Source organism: Sphaeramia orbicularis, chromosome 1 (assembly GCF_902148855.1).
Source record: "Sphaeramia orbicularis chromosome 1, fSphaOr1.1, whole genome shotgun sequence".
NCBI lineage: Eukaryota > Metazoa > Chordata > Actinopteri > Kurtiformes > Apogonidae > Sphaeramia > Sphaeramia orbicularis.
Genome location: NC_043957.1, coordinates 24,330,556 through 24,336,177, shown reverse-complemented (window position 1 = coordinate 24,336,177; position 5,622 = coordinate 24,330,556). Strand labels below are relative to the sequence as shown.

Sequence of the window (5,622 nt, the reverse complement as noted above, 5' to 3'; positions counted from 1 at the left end):
TGCCAGTCATCAAAGCTGACATTAGCTGATACTTATGTTAAGCCAATATGTCGCATGTACACATTTGTTACTGCCAGTGTTAGCGACAATGAGAAACACCACCAGGACACTCAAAAGTCTGCTGTACAGTGGCGCTGATTATACAGAACAACACATGCAGTGAGCCAGTCGGTTCAGCAGAGGCTTACCATCACCCTTGGGTTTAGTGATAATAAAATGAGTGCTGACAAATACATTTTCACTTGCATTTGATGAAGCCTCGCCTAATTGTTATCTATCCTCAGATTAATTGTATCTCAGGTAAATCTTTCATTTATGGCTCATAGGGCTGCACGATTTTGGCCAAAAATAAAATCTGATTTTTTTCCTCTAAAAACTTGATTTTTGATTTTGATTCAGGCTGGTGGTGGCAATTTAGCCGGCATGTCATTTTCGTGTGCAGCCCGCAATGCAACGCATTGCTCCTACTCCGGCATGTGATGATGTTTAAGGTGCTGAAATCAGTTGGTTGTACTGCTGTCTTTGACTGACACCGCCTTCAGGCTGAGTTTGCAGCGAGGAATGGTTTGGTCTTCATTGGAAATATCAAAGCCATACTGATTCCACACAATCAACTTGCTCTTGCTAGTTTTAGTCACAAACTTCTCGCTCTCCTTAGCAAATGGCATTTTTGTACTGGTGTGTAGAGACCAAAGACTGTGGAGACTGCTCTCACAGTTAGGAGGAGGAGCCTACAGTAGCCTGGAGGTGCATGGCCTGGAGACACGAGAGAGATGAAATTCAATTTGATGATTACCCTTTTTAAGCATCGTCCTAATTAAATAATCCGATTCTGATTAAAAAAACGATTAATCGTGCAGCTCTAATGGGTCATTTGAAGGCAGTCAACAGAGTGCCTTCAATTTAGTTGTAATGTCTTGGTAAAAAATATTGCCCTGCTGAAACATGGCAAAGCCTCTGTGCACTGGGTCAGATCTGAAAATACAGTTTAGTTGGAAAAGCTTCAGTGTCCTGCACACAGCCCTGACCTCTGACCCCACCCAACACCTTCAGGATGAACTGGATGGTGAGTGGGAGCTAGGCTGTATCACCAGGTTTAGAGGCTAAAAGGGAGAAACTCTCCATTGCCAGGTTCAAAATCTGCTGAAAAGCAGCGAGCACAAATGAGGAGATGTAGAAAACAACTCATTAATTCTGTGATTCATGTTCTACAACCACATCCTCATACTTTTGCTCATATAATGAATATTATTAGGTCAAAATTTGACCAAAACCCACTGTCCAGCATCTCATCACCAGAAACAATTTCCCTTTACTCAAGTTCTATGCAAGACCAGTTAATGCCAATCATAGGATTATTTGGACCATGTTTGAAAAAGGTAATCATCAAATCGAATTTCATCTCTCTTGTGTCTCCATGCACCTCCAGGCTACCGTAGGCTCCTCCTCCTAACCGTGAGAGCAGTCTCCACAATCTTTGGTCTCCACACACCAGTACAAAATTTCTGTTTGCTAAGGAGAGTGAGAAGTTTGTGGCTAAAAATAGTAAGAGCAAGTTGGTTGTGTGGAATCGGTACGGCTTCGAGGCTTCCGATAAAGACCAAACCATTCCTCACTGCAAACTCAGCCTGAAGGCAGAATCAGTCAAAGCCAGCAGTACAACCAGCTTATTTCAGCACCTCAAACTTCATCACATGCCAGAGTGGGAGCAGTGCGTTGCATTGCGGACTGCACATGGAAACAACATGCCGGCTAAAATGCCAACACCAGCCCGAATCGAAATCGAAAATCAGGATTTTACTTTTGGCCAAAATCGTGCAGCCCTAGAAGGAACCATCTTCAGCACATTACAGCCATGGTTAAACATTGTATAAATTGTATAGATAACCAAATATGTATAATTTAAAATAAATGTTGCAATACTTTTCATTAAATGAAGAGAGAAACTACAGACAGACAGTGAAAGAGAAAATAACCGAACAGTAATGACAGTCTGATTTGGGATTATGCATCAGATTAAATAGTGTTTACACATCACACCACGTCAAGGTGCTTCATCACATTAATGCAACAGCCATAAATTCAATAAGCATAAAGCAGTCCTGCTTATTGATTTGCAGCACAGCCCACAAGGGACGGCAGAATAAACAGTACAGTCTATCGGGTACTACATTTTTACCTATTTCATCTCATCTATATTTTGTATTCATATTTTCCTTAGTTTTTCCATGCTGGTATTTCCTGCAACACAAAAGGTGACGTATGTAAAAAAAAATCTGCAGGTTTTAAGTTACATTCACATGACGCTTTTAAGGAAACCAACTTACATCTTGCCCTGCTTGGTTTGCAAATATTTAATATACTGTATACTTCAAATGTATGGACTTGCTGTTTTAAAGGCTCTTCCAACAATTCATCCTCAACAATCTGTCCAAAACCCAAAGATATTTACTATCATTCATAAAATCTACATCCTCATATCTGCATACCTTCATATTTGAGAGATTTTGGTTTAAAGTTTAACAGATTACTGACCAATTCCTTTTGTAGATACTCACACTCAGAACCCACAGAAATGTATTTTCACACACTGATGATTCTGTTAAACTTTGCCTGGTGCACAATCAAGGATTTTAAAATTTTAACGAGTTTGTACCTGAAATAATGATTACTATAGAGTGAATATTGGTCACATTTGACCAAAACACCACTGTCCAACATCTCATCAGAAATGAATATGGTTTAGGTATTGGGTAATTGGGAACTAATTTTGTTTGCTACTATGGCCTAAATGTTTTTGCTATTTACCTTATTACATTTTGTACATTCAAATTTCTGTTTGCACAACTGAACATTTATACAAATGTTCTAAGCAAACAAAGAAAAATAATCAAACAATAACACCTTTTATTTGTTGGGTAAATTATGCAGATTTTAAGAAATAAGTCTTTCCAGGTAGTTACTTCTTTTTTTTTTTTTTTTTTTATTATAAACAGTGTCTTCAAATGTATCGCCATTACTATCATTCTCTGGATATAAAATGTCCTGTATCTAGATATGACACTTACATATTTCTCATAATGAAATTACTTTTTATATATGTGAATGATCTTGTCCCAGAAATAGTCAAATTACTGTATAATACAAATACAATATAATGTAAAGGAGAAATAAAAACAATAAAACTTCCATTACTTAACCGCATTCAACAAAGGCAAACCTGACCACAGACACAATATGGGATCATCATACTCAATTGTTCCTTCAAGTATGTTAGTCTTCTCTTATCTGTATTGGACTTTGAATGTTTATTTCTTGCTGGTCTTTATGTCTGTCATACTTCTGATTCATATATACAGTATGTTACAGCTAACTTAGCTACAAGTAGACGTACTACTGCATCGTTTGCTTTTCATTTAAATGTAACAAAGCTTGCACATATTGTCCTAGTTTAAAAAATAAAATAATAATAATAATAAATTGGATTTTGGGCTAAATGCAGAGCCCTGGTTTATTTCCACCTATTTTTTAATGATTTTCTGCCAATAAATAAAATCCCAGACGATAAATTTTTTTTATATATCTCTATGACTTGCACTGTTTTGCAAGGATGTGGATAATAAGGTATCTACATCCATAAGTTATATTGCCATTTCTTGAATGCTTCTAATTTGATCTAATTTCCTGTGATGAAAATGAAAAATATCTAATATAATAGCACATAACTGGTACATGGTAGAGTATGTAAATGTACTGAAATCTTGCTTTTCAATTCAGTAGACACAAAATGCCTCACGAGAGCCATTATACAGCATAAAACTAGTATTAAAAACAGCACAGAAATTAAAAATACTTAAGAAAAAAAACCAACATAAAAATACGTAAAATGCAGACATGGCGCATATAGTGTAACATCTAGCCAGATATGTCTTTAGGCTGATCGTGTTCCTTTCATGCACATCATCAGTGCAAAGATCCACGCATGCAAAACAAATGTGAGCCCTCCAATGACAACAACATCAATGGCTGACAGGAGCAGCCGTTGTATATATTTGAGGAGCCGGTTCAGAGCTGCGGCCCTCGGAACCACAAACACCCCCAACCCCCCCCCTCCTACCTCCTCCCCACCCTCCAGATCTGTTGGCCACGACTGGGTCCTGCACTGCACACAAACAAATACTGAAACAACAGCTTTTGTTTCAAGGGCGTGTGGTGTCATTATCTGTTACATAACAACATCCGCTTGGCGTGCTCCATTATATTTTACCGGGCGAGACGCGAATAAATGTCTGGCAGCGGCTCTTGTACCGATTAGTGGCCGTGAGTGGCGGTTAATTAGCCGGTGTGAGGCGGTAGGTAGGCAGGGTCAGGCAGACGGCTGTGTGCGCCAGGCCGGCCTGTGTGTGATGGCTCGGCTGGAGGATGCGGGCTAGCCAGGGATGCTAGCGGGGGGTGGTGATGCTACGGCTAATGTTAGCCGACTAGCTCACGGGGTGCCTGGATAAATGACAGCCAATGTCGGGCGTTGAAGCCGTCCAGTGTGTATTTGATTTCCAGCGGTGAAATACTTAAACGGTTGTGTTGAATCATCTCTAAGTGAGTGTTTAAATTGATGGTAGACCGGGGAGGAGGGGAGAGGGGGAGGCTGGGGGTGTCGGAGATGGGCCGAGGCCAGACGGACGGTACCGTTAGCCCTCCCCTCCCTTCTGCAGCAGCATCCCGGCGCCGCATCCCTCCCAGACTGGCAAATGACGAAGCAGCAGCAGCAGCAGCCCGCTAACGGCGGCTAGCTAGCATGCTAACCCCCGCTCCAGGCTCAACCCGCTCCCCGTGCCCCCAAACGAGGACCCCAACCGCCGCTGCCCCCTTCCCTCCATCTCCCCCCGGCTGGCTACACGACATCCAACCCCCACCCCGACACGTTATCACAGAATATTAAAATAATTTCACCTGGTAGTCGAAGAATGATAGGGATGCCCCCTCCTCCTCCTCCTCCTCCCCCTCCTCTATGGGCACTGGAGCATCCGACGGTCCCTCAGTGGAGAAAACAGCAGGAGGACAGCGATGGAGCCATAACCGCTGTTGCCGTTTCCAGACCGTGGAAGACGAAAAGAGCGCTTTAAATGTCCCAGACAGACAGAGAGAGAGACTGCAACGGCAGGGAGGCAGACGGACACACGGACGGACGGACGGACAGACCCGCTCGGTTCCTGCTCCTCCGCAGCTCCGCCAGGAAACCTCGCTCCGCTCCGACTCAGCGCGTCACGTTCAGCCAAATCCGACTGGGAGGACTCCTGCTGCATTCAGGGGCTGTCGGAAATGCAGGGCTTCGTACACCGAGTGACCCAGACAGATCGAGACGTGACAACGAGAAAAATCGTCACAGTGTTATTGCGTGTATCACTTACTGGCATAAAAACAGCTTTGGGAATAATTATCAGAAAACCTGCGAATTTCTATAAAAATCCGATACAACAGCCATTCAGAGTAACATTTTATGCTCTAATGTATTTCATTTATTGGTAATACATTAATTTAATTGTTTCTTGTTTGTCTAATTTGGGGTTTGTTATTTTTCAGTAATATTATATTAATAATGTCAATACTCATGTTTAATTTTTA

At 41.7% G+C, this 5,622-nt stretch overlaps 1 protein-coding gene across 1 annotated transcript in view; it reads right to left on the bottom strand.

The window, feature by feature from the left end:
* Window positions 1-5,343, bottom strand: part of akt3b (v-akt murine thymoma viral oncogene homolog 3b) — a 42,217-nt gene extending 36,874 nt beyond the window's left edge. The window contains exon 1 of the mRNA XM_030145430.1: window positions 4,951-5,343. The gene's annotated coding sequence lies outside the window, so the exon portion shown is untranslated. The remainder of the gene's footprint in view (window positions 1-4,950) is intronic.
* Between the last annotated feature and the right edge of the window lie 279 nt (window positions 5,344-5,622).